Source organism: Onychomys torridus, chromosome 18, assembly GCF_903995425.1.
Source record: "Onychomys torridus chromosome 18, mOncTor1.1, whole genome shotgun sequence".
NCBI lineage: Eukaryota > Metazoa > Chordata > Mammalia > Rodentia > Cricetidae > Onychomys > Onychomys torridus.
The window spans coordinates 35,040,106-35,056,755 of record NC_050460.1 but is presented as its reverse complement, the minus strand read 5'-3'; the positions used below and the strand labels follow the sequence as shown (position 1 = coordinate 35,056,755).

General features: G+C 41.2%; 1 long non-coding RNA gene and 1 pseudogene across 1 annotated transcript; one reads left to right on the top strand and one right to left on the bottom strand.

Annotated features, from left to right (window-relative positions):
* The first annotated feature begins 367 nt into the window (after positions 1–367).
* Positions 368–2,919, top strand: LOC118569910. The gene is made up of 3 exons (XR_004943102.1): positions 368–565; positions 2,462–2,551; positions 2,837–2,919. It is a non-coding gene; the product is annotated as an uncharacterized LOC118569910 (long non-coding RNA).
* A 5,387-nt stretch (positions 2,920–8,306) lies between these two features.
* LOC118569390 lies at positions 8,307–10,349 on the bottom strand (annotated as a pseudogene).
* Between the last annotated feature and the right edge of the window lie 6,301 nt (positions 10,350–16,650).

Here is a 16,650-nt window from a genome sequence, read left to right as displayed (position 1 = left end):
GACTTTTCCTTCAGACAACTGAGGGCAAAGTTTCCAGAGTTCGGAAACACTTCAACCCTAATGACATTACAGTTTTCTCCACTGCAGGTACTCAAGGCCAATTGATTGTGAGAAGAGAAATAGAAAAGCACAGAAGGACAGACTTCCCCCTAGAAAGCCTGGCTTCCCTGTCCTGACTGCTCTGTGACACTGTCCTTGCTCTGAGGTCCTTTGAAACCCACTTTTCTTAAGCACCATGAAAGTCTTCCACAGAGCAGTCTTGCTAGTTCCGCCCCCTCAGCCACCGTTGCCCAGATACCGGATGCTGCAACCCTTGAATACACAGGGAACCCCATTGGAGAGTGGCTGGCTGGCTGGCGGAGGATTTCTGAGGAGCATTGAGTCTAAGGAGGAGCCACTGCCCTGTCAACTGTGCTGTTCAGTCAGTCCCGAGCTTCTTCTGGGAGGACAGAGAGTTAAGACTTGCCTTTTCTGGAATGAGTATAGGAGATATAGTTTACCTACATTCTAGTCTCTGGATTCTGAGCCCGTGTCCTGCTCACCTAGCATCTGTGTGGAGAAGCTGGTAAGTCTTTCTTCCATCATACCCCACCATAAGCTCTTTCTGATGACTTGGAGCTCAGTGACTTTTTTCATGAGGCCTAGCAACCCAATCACAATATCTAGGGCAGTGGTTCTCAACCTTCCTAATGCTGCGACCCTTTAATACAGTACCTCACGTTGTGGTGACCCCCACCTATAAAGTCATTTTCATTGCTACCTCAGAACTACAATTTTGCTACTGATATGAATCTTAATGTAAGTATCTGATATGCAGGATATCTGATATGTGACCTCCAAAGGGGTCACAACCCATAGGTTGAGTACTGCTGATCTAGGGTCACAGGAACTAAACTGGACAGAGAAAACAAAGCTTATGGTATGATGTAATGTTGGAGCATGTAAGACAGTATTAGTTTCCTAGTGAAGGGTCCAGGAATATAGAAATATAAAATTGTAAACCTGAAAAGATACAAGCTGACAGCCATCAGCTCTGCCAGAAAATGGGGATCAACCTTTAACTGGGCCCTCCCGTGTTTACTGGGCCCTCCCATGTTCACTGGGCCCTCCTGTGTTTTATGATGGGCAGCTCTGTCAGCACTCCAAATGTTAGTTTTTTTTACTAAAGACTGTCCTCTGTGGCCCTGGGCTTAGCTATTCTCAGTTCCTACCACTTACAACTGCCATTGATCCAAGATAACCCTCAGTGAGTTCTACATGACACCCCGCTCTGCATTGTTTTGTAATCCCCCTGCTATGGGAGCCCAGCTGTGTCAAGAAGAGTTGCAGGTTTGGGGCAAACATCAATGAGCTGTGTCAGGAAAGACTGTGGGGATATACGAATATCAACTAGCTGGAACCCTCTAAAACCTTGTTAATGGAAAGTTGTAAAACCATTTGTCTCTAAAAGTTTAACTTCGGAATTGTAAAAATTCTCTTGTCCATGCCTAATGTTTTCTCCCTTACTATAAAAGGGGGGCTCGAAACCTGCCCCCTTTGCCACAGCCTCAGAATCCTGAGCTCTGGCTATGGTCTCAGCTAGTCCCACAGTGACTTTCTTTTCTTTCTTTGATATTTTTTTTCTGGAATAAAGTTTGCTGCTGGTGGTCTTTCCCCCATTATTGCGTGACCCACTAGCACTCCCATCGTAAAGAACCACAGACTCCGGGCTGAATATCTTCTGTCTGGTACCTTACAGGGGTTGCTGGCAGAGCATCACTCCATCCAGAGGTGTGGTGTGCCATTTTCTAGCTTGTTCAGATTTCTAGGCCCCTGTTCCCCTGGGTGTTCACCCTTTCTTCCTTCAAATTACAATTTTCTGAATGGTGAATTATTCATATTTCTTCTATACTTAATTTTTTGTTTATTTGTTTTGTTTTTTTTCTTTTGAGGCAATGTTTCTCTGTGTAGCCCTGGCTATCCTGGAACACGCTCTGTAGACCAGGCTGGCCTCGAACTCAGAGACTTGCCTGTCTCTGCCTCCCAAGTGCTGGGATCAAAGGCATGCGCCACCACTACCTGACTCATATATTTTTAAATTTGGAATACATTTCCATTTTTAATTCTTTTATTTCAATAATTCTGACTAAAGATATCAAAGTTTTTTTTAATTAAATTTTTATTATTCCAAACTTGCAAGTGTTTAAAACATCATTGAAACTGCAGGTTTGGCCTTTTGTTTTAAAATAATGTCTACAATTCAGGCTTGGTTTGTAAAATTCTGCTAAGCTTACTTAACTAGTGCCATGTCGTTAGGTGTGTAGATGTCTTTTTCTTACATCGCATCTAATGATTGAATGATAACAGAAGAGCTACAGGAAGTGACTGTGGGGTTTGTGGCCAGTGCCTCACCGGAACTCCCTTCCCTTCCTGCTCCCCTGCCCCCACCAGTCACTGTTTCTTGTCACTGTCATTCTCAAAGGTCAACTGGAGAGATTTCCAGAGAACCTAGTCTCTAGAGGAAAGACACGCTCCCGTGAAATGGAAGTATAAAGTTTACCATTTCCTTATGGTGAGTCTTCCCTTCCCCCACTCCCCTCCCCTCCCCTCCCCTCCCCTCCCCTCCCCTCCCCTTCCTTCCACTCCACTCTCCTCCTCTCTCCTCTTTCCCTGTTTCCTTCACTCCCATCCCACAGCTTCTCTCCCCTATTCTCCCTTCCCTTGCCCTCCTCCCCCTTCTTCTCTTCCCCTTCTCTCCCCTCCCCTCCCCTCCTCTCCCCTTTCCTCACCAGGACATAACAAACATGTTGATTATTTTTCAAAGCCAAATGCTTTCTTTCCACTGAAACCCATGTAGAAATCCTGTGGTGATGAGGGAACTGGTGAGGCCGTGGACTTAAGTTGCACTGTTATGCTGGATGGTGGCAGTGGGCCAAGCTCTCTGAGGTAAACTTTAGATAATGGCCACTCCTAACATGTTTCTAAAGTGATTTACCCAAGGATGTAAGAAGCTAGGGTTGGTGAAATCAAAGCCAGACATATGACTGTGGAAAGAGGAAGGATGTCAATCTGCTAATCACTGAGGCTAACATCTTTGCTGTGACTATGAAGTTTGACTCATAATTTTCTTGAGAAAACAAAACAAGAATGGCAGTGGAGGGCTATCCTCAGCAGAGGAGGAAGTCTTGTCCGCCCCACCTTCTTCAAAGGTTCTGAGACACTTGTGAGATAAATACCAAGATGATCTCCAGCCCCCCTGGCCCCCGACAACACTGTGTAGCAGATGGAGAAGTGCATTCCACCTGTGTGCCTAATAAAACCAAAACCAAACAACAAGGAAACAATAAACTCTTAGCGAAGGTCCCAAGTCAAACCATCTAGGGAAAGAATGCTACTTTTAATCAGATGAAAGCAGCTGGATCCTGGGAGCCTCACCATCTAGATGATTGTCATTGTACATTTCGATAAGGTCAGGGCTTCTTCATAGCAGCACCCCTGCTTCCTGGAGCAGTGGTGGGAACCATCGCTTTAGATAGATAGATGTTCTCCTACAGGCTGTCTTTCTCAGCTTATTAGGGTCACAGGCACACATCCAGTAAGCTGAGCTTGTCCTCAATGCGGAGGGCCCAAAGCTCTCCTCTCTCATGTAGTAGAGGAGTAGACAGGTGAGTCAATAGCTGAGCTCGCCACCTTGTGTGAAAATTCCAAAGCCTAATCTTTTTTTTTCCCCCAAAGAGACTGGAGTTGTGTGGACACCATGGGATGATAGCTGGAGTGACTCCAGATCCACTTGACCCAGGAAGTGATGCCACATCCTGAGGCTTTGGGACGCCATCACACCTAAATATTTATGTTTGTATCAGTAGACCTGATTTTGATCAGTAGACTCATTTCGATTTGGCTCAGAAGTTAGAGTGAGCCTTCCCCACTTTGATGAACCTCATCTAGGAAAACCCTTAAGCATGCCCAGAGATTTGTCTCCAAGGTGGTTCTATATCCTGTCCAGTTGGCCGGCAGCATTAACCATCCCAGTGTGGATGTGCTTAGGTTGTGATAGCCTCTTGATGTGTTGTTTCCTTATGAGTTACTTATACTTCAGTGCGATGTAACATTCTTCTCTTCTAATTTTGGTTTGAAGACTATTTTGTCAGATATTAGAACAGCGACACCTGTTTGCTTCCTAGGTCCAGTTAGAATACCCTTTTCCATGATTTTACCCTAAGGTTGTATTTTTCTTGGAGGCAACAAAGAGCTGGATATTGTTTTTGAATTCAACTGGATAGGCTATGTCTTTTGGTCATGGGATTGAGTCCATTACTACTCAAAATTATTTTTGGAAGATGTATGTTAATACCTGCCATTTTGCAGTTTGTTATTGTGGTCTGAACAGGAATGGTCCCCATAGGTTCTTGTGTTTGAATGGTTGCTCCCTAGTTGTAGAACTGTTGGTAAAAGCTTAGGAGGTGTGGACTTGTTGGAGATGTTGGTCCCTGGAGGTGGGCTCTCAGGTTTCAAAAGCCACCACTGTTGCTAGTTAGCTCTCTGCCTTGTGCTCATGGATTAAAGTGTGAGTTCTCAGCTACTACTCCAGTGCACCATGCCTGCCTACCTGCAACCATGCTCCCTACCATGATGGCCATGGACTCTAACTGGAACTCTGAGCCCCAAATTAAATGCTTTCTTTTAAAGTTGCCTTGGTCATGGTGCTTTGTCACAGCAATTAAAAGGTAACTAAGACAAGTATTTTCCTATTTCACATCTGCATAGCTACTAGTTAGCTGTTTTTCTTCCCATCGCCTCATGATGTAGTTATCTTTCTCTTCAATTCAGAAGCGCTTCAAGGGTCTTTTTAGTGCTAAGTTTTTTAGTTTGCTTTTATCATAGGAAGATTTTCCTCATCCTTCAATCATGATAGTTTTGTTAGAGATAGTAAACTTGATTGGGGTTATTGTTTTTCAGTTTAAACAACACTGTTCCAAGCCTTCATAGAAGTTTCTATGGAGAAACCTGTTATTCTGATGAATTTGCCTTTATATGTAGCTTGGCACATCTTCCTTTTGGCTTTCAATGTTTTGTTTTGTTTTGTTTTGCTTTGGTTGTTTTTTGTTTTCAAGACAGGGTTTCTCTGTTTAGCTCTGTCCTGGAACTCACTCTGTAGACCAGGCTAGCCTTAGACTCTGAGATTCACCTGCTTCTGCCTCCCTAGTGCTGGATTTAAAGGCATGCGCCGCCACCACCCAGCCAATATTTTCATTTTCTATGCTGAGTTTTGGCTTTAATATGGCATAAGACTGCTCAAGAGAGTTGCATTGAAGGAGAGTCAACAACATGATTTTGGTGGCTTTTGATGTTGAATGGTTCAAAGAATTTGGAGATTAACTTAAAATGTATTAGTGTGCTTATTTTTATTTAAAGAAACATCCTTTAGTTAATGGTGGTTTATAAGGTAATATATCCACTATTATGTATATACAATATGTTCAGATCATTCAGATGAAACTGGTGAAAACAGGTCAAAGGAATTCTTATTATGGGAAGAATTCTTGTTATTCTTACAGGGAAGTTTATGGTCTGCTTTGATTATAAACATGGCTTGTATTGTAGTGGGATACTCAGAGAGTTACAGACTTATAGATGAGAGGTGCAAAATTGAACTTAGAAAAAAGTAGCATCACATTTAATTTCATTATTCTTTTGTAGTCTTATGTAATGTACTCCTCAAGAAAATAGAATGCTGTCTCCATATATCAATCCCCTCAGGAATTTTGTGGGGTACTAGTTATTCAAGTTTCTCAGTCAGCAAGAAACTCAAACCAAATTCCAGATATGGGGATCCATTTCCACATCCCCTTGATTTTCTCTTCCTATCCTGTCTCGAGCTCCCCCTCTGAAACCTCAATCCCTTAAAGGTTGGTGGTGGCCAATGTTCCATTTGTCAAAGACTTTCTTTGCTGGGTAGGGATGTAGACTCTGTCTATCCAGCAAACTCCATGGCCTAATCTAAGAGAACAGGACAATGTCTGAGCTCAGATGTCAGAGAATCATTTGAAGGCAATCTGGAGAGAGGTTCATTTATTGAGACATTAAACTGCCTAAGGAATAAAGCATATAGCTGATCAATGTCCCTGACCCTAAGATCAACATTGTGTTAAGTAGAGTTCTCTAGAGGAACAGAATGGATAAATGTAAATATATTATTAAAGGAAATTCACTAAAATAGCTTATAATCTATGGGGCTGGGTAGTCCAACAATGGCAGTCTGCATAGGGGAGAGGGTGAGTACCCTGTAGCTGCTCAGTCTATGAAGCAGAATACCCCAACAGTTGCAGTCTGGTTCTGGAGAGCTGTTGGTCTTTGGTGTATGTTGTCAATTGCAATCTGATGTCAGCAAAGGGTAGATCTACTCACCACCAAGAAACAAAGACAGGCAGGCAGGCAACCCTACAGGCAAGCCATCTATCTATCTAGGATACCTACTCAAAAAAAGGTGCCGCTCACTCCCTCACTTCTCTCCTTCCTGCAATGCCTTCACAGCATGCCTCTGGGCTGTCTTTTAGTTGACTCAAGAGCCCATCAAAGTGACAGTCAACATTAACTACCACAAGTGAATCCCTTGTCAACTTGACATCCTACCACACTTCCCTATGTCACACTGAATTTCCAAATGAAGACAGTCACTAAGTCTTAATTCCATCTAGCATCATACAACTGCCCTACATGCAACAAAAGTGCATGATTCTTTCCCAAGACTAGATGGCAAAGTCCTACCAGGAATGTTTACTCTTTTAATATCCTATGACAAATATGATAATGCAGATTTAACAACACTTACCTATGACATTATCTCAATCAGTATTACATTCCATTGTAAAGGAATAGAAGAGGGAAAACCACAGATACCACATATGTGTGCATACATGCACAAAAAAAATATATTTTTGGGTTTAGTGAGAGACTGTATGAGAGTGCTAAATACATTCACACTGTTGTTCAACCCACCTCCATGTCCGTGATCATTTGAGTATTGCAAGCATGAAACTTCTATAGTCTTTGCTCAGTTTCTAAAAAACCATCATTCTATCTCTCTGAATTGAACTAGCGAGGGAGCTCCTATGAATGAATTCATATGGTGGCTGTCATTTTGTAGCTGGCTTATTTCACCTTACCTCGTGTCCCTGTCTGATTTTGCCACCTACTTACATGTGTTTGAACTTCCTTTTTATGGCTGAACAATGTTTTCTTTTGTTTGGTTGGTTTTGTTTTGTTTTTGTATGTATATGTTGTTCAAATTTCTTCATGGTACATGAAAAAGAAAGATATAAATATCTATCCCCTCTTCATAAGACCCCCAACTACAAACCAAAGTTTGATTCCACCAAAGCTTACCTTGGGGAGTCAAGGCATTTCTTAGACTTACTTACAGAGCATGCGTAACTCTAACACAGCTGGGAAGTCTACATCCAGCATGGCTACCCCATAACTGCATAGATGCAGTCTTATCCAATTAACTTTCCCCATCTATGTACCTAGCACTCCCCTTGGATCCCAAAGGCACATACAATTAGGGCAGAATTGCATACAAATGGTTGGGAGGAAGAGCTGGACCCTCAAGTGAGGTTCCAATAACCCCTCTGCTCCCTTCATCTATGAGGAATGTCAGCAACTAAGAAGTCCAGCTATGATGAACGTCTGCAGGCAGGCACAGCTGATCTGATGAAGATGGAAGCTGTTTAGCTCAGAGGACCATCATTCTCAATGGTCTACTACTTTTTGTTCATTTATTCATCCAACAACAAACACTAGAACCACTTCTGCCTTTAAGAATAGTTGAGGCTGGTTTCCAGTTTGGTGGTATATGCATATAGAAGTGGGATTGCTGTGCCACATGGGTGACTCTGTGCTTACTTTTTGAGGAGTTATCAGACCGATAGTTACAGTTGCTGAAATATGTTGCATTCCTATAAACAAGAATCCCAATTCCTTCACACCCTTTCCTCATATATTTTCTGTTGGCATTTGATTTGCACATCCCCAATTAATGATGTTGAGTATACTTTCTGTGATTCTTAGCCATTGGTGCATATTTTTTGGAGACACGTCTACTCAAGTATTGTGCCCACGTTGCAGTCAATTTTTTTTTTTTTTTGGTTTTGTCCTGAGACATGAGTTCATATTAATCCATTATGAGATATATGATTTGTAATTTTTCCTGATTTTTTATTTAGTTTTTATTCATAAACTTCAGTCAGCAATCCAGCTAGACTTGGAAGAAAATGAGGAAAATAGGGAACCCAAAGCACTTCAGAGAGAGCAGAGATTATGTAGCACTACAAGTAGATAGGGTGGAGGTGGATCTCCTGGAGGGTAATTTTGACCTTCATGTCAAAAGAATTGAGTTGTCCACAGTCAGCAATGGAGATCTTGTTAGTCTTGCCATTCCTGGACCCCAAATACTCCATGGCTTCCATAATGCCCATGCCTTCTTTCACCTTTCCAAGGACCACATGTGCCATCTAGTCACTCAGCCTTGGTGGTATAGGTGAAAAACTGGGAACCACTGGTGTTTGGTCCAGCGTTTACCATGGACAAGATACCAGGATCTGGATGCTTCAGGATGAAATTTCATCCCCACATTTCTCTGCATAGGTGGAACTGTCACCAGTGTCATTGTGGTGTGTGAAGTTGCTACCCTGGTACAAGAGTTTTAGAATAATTCTGTGAAAGGAGGAGCCTACTTAGATCCAAATCCTTTCTCTCTATTGCTCAGAGCACAATTGTTGTTGGTTTTAGAAATTTGCCTTGGTATTGAAGGACGTGGGAAAGGTTCACCATGAATGCCAGAAAAGTGGTGACAGGGAACAGTGGCATCTGCAAAGCCCCTAAAGTAAAATTTTATCCATAGTTCAAATTTCCATGAGTCTGTTTCATTGGTCCCAACTTTCTATAGAACTTTCTAGTCTGATTTACTTGAACAGGGCCATAAATGTTCCAAGGTATCTCCAATGTCTGATAGATTCTTTGATATAGTATATTTTACTGAATTATTTGTATTCCTTCCTGAGGATATCTGATAATTTTTATTACATGCTGAATATTAGGTATGGGAAAATTGTAAATATAATTAAGAGGGGTTTTTTTGTTTTGTTTTTTGTTGTTGTTTTGTTTTGTTTTGAAGTTGTTTTCCCCACAGAGAATCTCTTTTGGTTGGGTTAGAGGAAGTTCATTTGAAATTGGCTTTTTGTTTTGTTTTGTTTTGTTTTGTTTTGAGACAGGATTTCTTTGTGTAGTTTTGGTGCCTGTCCTGGATCTCGCTCTGTAGGCCAAGCTGGCCCCAAACTCACAGAGATCCGACTGCCTCTGCCACCACCGTCCAGCCTTGAAATTGGCTTTTAGTGTTTGGGAGGGCTTCTTTTTCATATTTGCCCCTAATTCTAGAGTCAACCCAGTCCTTCTATGGTTTTCATAAGGAGTCTGGAGTTTTTCTAGGGTCTGCTTACTGAGCAGGCTACTGGAATATTTCTCTCTCAGACTCATGAGACTATCAAGTTCTGTATCCTTAACCTTCTTAGGGCCTTGAATTCATGCTGCTTATCAAAGTCAGCTGTTATATGAAGAAAACAGAAAAGAACAAAGTCTTGGTTCATCTCAATTGGCTTCCCCTTTTAGTATAAGATTTCTAAGACTTGGCTTCCTAAGACTGAAGACCTAACATCCATGTGTTTGTCTCCTAGTGACCATGAAACTGCTGGAAGCCCACATTTAGTTCCCAGTTCATCAGCTTCTATGTTTCACACCTTAGGCCACACAATTTTCAAAAGAGCAATCCTCTCAAGAGCAGAAATGCTGAAGAACATTGGCTCGCCTGCCTGCTCGCTCTGCTTTCATGTAGATTTGGTTTTTTATCTTTTTAAAGCACTTATAATTGTTGCCAGTAGTTGGGAGCATGCATTCTGACATTTACCTGAGCTTAAATAGATAGTGTTGGCCAAAATGAAAGCAAAATCAGTAGAAAAGTTAAGGTGAAGTTATTCCAATAAAAAAGACAACAAAGTCTTTAACAAAAAAGACAAAATAAGAGTCAATTCATCAGGTAGATCTGATCAACCATCGGAGTTAGTGAAAGCAGTGAGGAAAATAAGCACTATCAGATTGCAAACTGAAAGGATCTATTCATGCAAGTTAGGATATGTTTTTAAGTTCAGTGATTGAATCTAAAATAAAATGAAAGTATTCTGAACACCAACAGTAAGAGGAAAATCCTTGCTGCTTCTAGAGTGGCTGTGATGATTAGCTTTAATTATCAATTTGACATACCTAGAGTCACTGAGGAAGATAGTCTCTTTAGGGGGTTGTCTACATCTCGTGGGCATGTCTGTGAGAAACTATCTTGAGCTAATTGATGTGGGGAGATACAGCCCCCTGTGGGTGGCACCATTCTCTAATCAGGGAGTCCTGAAGTGTATGAATGGAGAAATAAGCTAGGCACAAGCAAAGCAAGCAAGCAAGCATTCATTTTTCTCTGCTATGGCTGTGGGTAATGTGACCAGCTGTTTCAAGTTCCGGGTGCCTTGACTTCTGAGCAGTTGTGGACTATAACCTGAAATTATAAGCTGAAGTTAATTATTTCTCCTCCAAGTTGCTTTTTGTCAGAGTATTTTATCACAGCAACAGAAATGGAAACTAGAACAGGGAAAATTTCAAGGACCAAAGAACAGGATGATATCATACACGTCTTGTAACAATCAAATGACAGAACATAATGGAGTCTGAAGGAAACTCAGGTCAATACAGAATTTTATTCCACAGAAGACTACCAATTATGAGACAGGATGAACCTGAACATTTTCAGAAAGACTACTGTAAAGGTTTCTTCCCACAAACTCTGTTGAGGAAGTTGCTCAAGGATGTTCTTGAAGAAAATAAGGAAGGAAAACAAAAGAGAGAAGGAAATGAAATCCAGAAAACATCTAACCCAGGTGAGGAGAAGAATAGCAATCATAGAAAGGAAGTCAAGGGTGAGAGCTGGCCAACAGTCCTAGACAGCAGCTCCTCTAGGAAGGAGAGGAAGCTGTGGTGGTCTACAAGGGATCCTGATGGGAAAAGAGGATTGTATCCTATGTCTTCAATTGGGAAAGCAAGATTAAAGATCTGGTAGATCAGATGGAAGATACAGTAGACCAGATGAATATAACTTCTTAGCCTTTGGTTCAACATTCTAGGGGAAGACCATACTGAAATTCAGGGAAGATATGGTTAAACTATTTACCATGATTTGAAGAGTTAACAGAGTACTGGCAAAGGCTGTTCATTCTCATATCAGAAGTATCCCCTTTCAATGGTGCAGAGGTCACATTTGACCAGACTATGCAGGGAATAATACACTATCAGTTTTCATAGTTGACCTAGGAAGGGACTCTCTGGGATGACGGAAGTTCTAAAAGAGGTTGTGATGAGTGATACAGGATTAGAATTCGTCTACGTGGACCTTTCACATAAGCCATTTATTGAGGTCTATTTAAAGCCGTCTTTCAAACAAAATGCAAAGCACTTTCATATGGTCATGCATGTTCTGAGATGAATTACTACCCGAGCATGGAAGCGAGGTCAGCGAGGACTAGCTACAACACATATACATTTGCTTGTATTTTTCTTTTAATGGAGCTAAAAAGGAAAGTTAGCTTATGTGTTGTCTTTCTGAGACAGGTTCTTACTAACTTTCCCAGATGGTCTTTTAACTTATGCTAGGTGAGGATAGCCTAGCTTCCTTCGTGCTGGGATTGTATGTGTGTGTCACCACCCCTGGCCCTCAGATTAATTTGTAAAAGTTACCTAGAAAGATAAAGAGACTAATGGTGGAGGAGGGAGACACTTTTTTTCCCTGACTAGATTTTTGTTTAGTAAAACTGGCTCAGTAACAGATATTATTTTACATGAGTATAAAAGTTAAATTTAAGAAGCAATCCCGAAAACATTAAAGCAAAGAAAATTATGTACCAACCTGGTGGCATAACTATTCTAAGGGCAAAAGTAACAATGAAAACAAAATAAAGTCGACTAACAAACCTATAACTTCTTCCCAATAGTCATGTCATTTATGATGGGTTTAAAAGTACTCTGGGCTTTGGTGTCTGTATTGTAACCAGAGAATGATATTGGTCTTTGGAAGAGGAAAAAGTAGACCTAGAATTATAGAACCAAATGAAGAGTTAAAAACAAAATCCTGTCAACCTGAGTATCAAGTGTAAACCCAGCATTTCCTGTCATTAAAATAAGATCAGAAAAGTGAGAGGTAGATGGGTATGCTTAAAATATACTGAATAAATGCAATTTTTTTCAAATAAGTAAAAATATTATTAATAAAATCTTCAGCCAGGCATGATAGCCCACAAGTGCAATTCCAGCACTGAGGAGGCTGAAGAAAAAAGATAGGGAATCTGAGACCAGCCTGGGCTATATAGTGAGATCTTGTCCTTAAAACAAAAACAAAAACAAATTTTCATATCATTATGCAGAGACCATGTTGCTCTTCTCTGTATCATTCCAGTATTAGCATATGAAGTGAATACAAAAGTCCTAAAAAAAAAATCTTTACATTGCAAGGAAGTAGAAAAATTGCTAACTGTAGCTACTAGCAATATGAATACCAGACTGATACTATTTCTCATGAAGATGGTGCAGTCTTAGAGAAACAGATGAATCCAGGGAGCATAAGAAATGTATTGGAGACTACAACTATCTTTTACACCCAACAGCTAACAAGAACAAGCTTAAAATACTGTGCACAAATAATATTGTCCTTCAACAAAAAGATTTATCAACTGTGTACAATATGCTACACCCACTTAGATGATGATTCCTGTATGTTAAAAACAAAAATGTAAGAACACACGACAATTGAATACTTGATGGAATTACTTTTGTTAGATTTTGGTGCAATTATTTGATGTATTTGGACACGGATACTGAGGATCTATGAGTAAAATGGTCTAATGTCTAGGGATTGCTTTGAAATAACCCATGGGTAAAAAGAGGTAAGAACAGATACCTCTAAGTTGATAATACTTGAAGCAAGGGGTGGGTGATGAAACAGCTCAGTGGTTAAGAGCACTGGTTGCTCATCCAGAGGACCAGAGTTCAATTCCCAGCATCCACTGGCAGCTTACAACCATCTGTAATTCCAGTCCCAGAGGATCTGACACCCTCTTCTGGCCTGCATGGTACACAGACATACATGCAGACAAAGCATCTATACATATAAAAATATATTAAAAAGGTAATTGAAGCAGGAAGATGGAAACATTAAGATTTATTTTTCATTGTGTGTGTGTGTGTGTGTGTGTGTGTGTGTGTGTGTGTGTGTGTAGGCCTGTGCACACGAATGCCGGAGACATGGCAATGGATGCCCCTGGAAGTGGAGTTACAGACAGTTGTCAATCAACTGATTTGGGTGCTGGGAATTGAACAAGAACAGTAAATGCTCTTAAACTGCTAAGCCATCTCTTCAGCCCCCTATTATTTTTTATTAATACTTTATTTTTTCCACAATTAAAAAATTTAAAAAGCAAATTTAGCCTATTTGCATAGTATGTAATAGACGTAAACTTTCTCCATAATGGTCAAGTGACATTCACATTATTCATAGAATTGGATCTAAAACTGCCTGAAGCCTCTACTGATTAAAATGCTGCCATTCAACCTACACAGAACTGGGTATACAGCTTATTAAGATTCTAGAAACACTGGGGATCATAGGCAGATTGAAAATTAGGAGGAAGGTATAGAACTATCGTCTAGAGACTTTGTTTTCTCTCCAGTAGTCTCTTGTCACTTGGGGCTTTCTCAAATCGGGATAATCAAACACTCTGGAGGGTGAAACCCAACCAGCCATTTTTAACAAATTCTCCTGTCTATACTCAGAGATCACTCAGAAGAGGGAGTGGAAATATCATAAGAGCTAGAGACAGTGCATGTCTGCAGTGAAACAGTATTTGTTGGCTATGACAGGGTCTTTGCACACACGAATCCATGGTAGTTGTGATTGCAGGCACAAAATCAAGCCAAGCAAAAGACCAGCATGGGTGGAGAAGGGATGTACCAATCCCACCCCTCCCAGAGGGGCTGTTAGCAATTGATGGCTACTGGGGGGGGGGGTCTGTTTTCTTCAGGGAGGCAGCCCCTTAAGACTCTTCATGCTCCAGCACAAAGGTGACTCAATGAATTTAAAAAAAAAAAAAAAAAAAAAGAGTACATGAAGTTGGGAGTTGAAAGTTGTGGGGGAGGGGATACAAGAGGAATTGGAGGCGAGGGAATGGAGGGTGCATTTGATTAAAACATAGTATATATGCACGTATAAAATTCTCAAGCCAGAAAGACTTATTCTAAAGAATGAATAAAAAAAAAAAGGACTTTCCCTTCCTGGTCATGCTATCCATGTCCCAGGTTGGACGACCCTTGTGTTTGCAGCTGGACATGCACTTGGCTGGCCTCTTTCTGGAGCTCCATGCTGTATTCTTCCATGTGCTTCCTTGGGATCTGTACATATTGCCCTTTTTATTTCATACAGTCTGCTTCCTTTTGGAATGGGAGATCAGAGCCTCATCTACGGTAACTTCAGTGAGCATTACAAAGGTACCATACGTTGTAATTATGGTGGCTTGTACAAAATACAGCAACTCATAGAGGTTCACTGCATGTACACAACCCTCCCTAGTTTCTAAAGCCATCATGACAAGGCTTCATGCTGCTTCATGTCCGCTGAAGACAACTGTGAGAGCTGAGCTTGATTATGTGAAGCTGGGGAACCGTCATCTAAGATGAGGGGTCAGACCCACCTGATGGGAAGCCGTGACTCATCAGATTTCAGGATGACCACTCACTCTCTTGTACTACTCCCAACTCATGGCAATAATGGTGCACACCCTTCACGACAGCACTTACAGTTAGCTGAAGTGAGAGGTCCAAACAGTAAGGGCTGACAATGGTGCTTCCCTTGAAACCAGTCAGGGCGACTGATCTGGACTCTGGTGACATGCCCATCTTTTAGAACAGTCCAGAGTGACTCATGGGGATCCTGTTGGCCAGTGACTGGGCTATATCTGACTGTGCCATGAGGACAACAAATCACACAGCTGCCATTAAGTTTCTCAGTTCCTTCTCCCTCGGGTCTTTGCTGTGTTCTTTTACAGAGTACACAATGGTAGGAACCAGAATTCGGATGCAATGGAAGAGTGGGTTTCCCCCCACAACCACAAGTCTCCAAGAACTTCATTTCCCTGCTTGATGGGTTCCTGCTCACTTCCATCACTGAATCAGATGCTCCAGATGAACACCTCTGCTGTACATGACAGTCTTCTGCCTCAAACGCCACCTGTGTTGGGAACAGTAGTCACTGAGCTGCGTGGACATACAGCTTGCAACTTCCTGTGGGGACCTGCCTTCCTTGCCGACTTTAGAAAATAAAACAAACAAACAAACAAACAAAAAACCCTGCAGCACACCATCCACACTGGAGTGCTGTATTGTCATTGAGAAGGAGGGTTTCTTAGGTTTCACTCACAGCCAATTCATTGCCTTGAAGTTTGCCAATTATGGCTTCCCCCTTTGACCTTTTCGTAGTACCATTTGAACAGATCCAGGGAACAAAAGCTGGAGATGTGGGGGAGGGGTGATTTTGTAAAATCCATAAGTAATATTATAGTGCAATGCTTCTCAACTTTCTTCATGCTGCAACCCTTTAATACAGTTCCTCATGTTGTGGTGACACCAACCATACAATTATTTTTGTTGCTACTTCATAACTGTAATTTTGCTGTTATGAATCATAATGTAAATATCTGATATGTAGGATATCTGATATGTGACTCCTGTGAAAGGATCATTTGACCCCCAAAGGGGTCACAATCCACAGGTTGAGAACCATTGTTCTAGCGGGATCTTGTCTTGGTTATCCTGTAGGCTTCTGATTTTAGTAACATATATAATTACAATAATATACACTGAGGCACAGAAGAACCAGCCCACAGAGATTAGCAGACCATGTCCCAAATCAGGGTCCTCCTTCTAGAATGATCCCCAGGGGCTATTTAACTTTGAGGTGCAGTAAGATGTTATCAACTGTGGGGACTCACCATGACAGTGTCCATAAGATATCTGGACAAGTTCAAAGCCTTGGTATGGAAAATAGTGTGAATGGTCTCCTTTTATAAATTATGTGTTGAAATAGCATTCTGGGATATACTTATTTGAATAAGTACAGTAAACAAACTTTGCATGTACACAATTAAATGTGACCATCTTACACTATGTCATTAAAAACAGCTTGCATTACCAGTGACTTACTTGTGTGCACATCTTCAAATTTCCCCTGCTACCCTTGAGTTATTAGAAAGTATCCCAGTATTGTTGATTTCACAGCCCTTTAAAGTGCTATCTTGCAAAGCTAAGTATGTCCATATACTGGCAGCAAGTGAGAATCTTCTCTGAATTAGAGAACTGAACCCAGAAAAGTAAACTTGCTGTGGACACTGACATATTCCCCTGGATTCCACCAGCAGAGCAGCAGCTCTCATTGCTTGGCCTTCAAGACACACATCTGAACTTGAACTCCATACCAGTGCTCTTCAAAGTCTTCTGCTTCATATGTTGGCATTGTTTAAAACATTTGGAAATCAG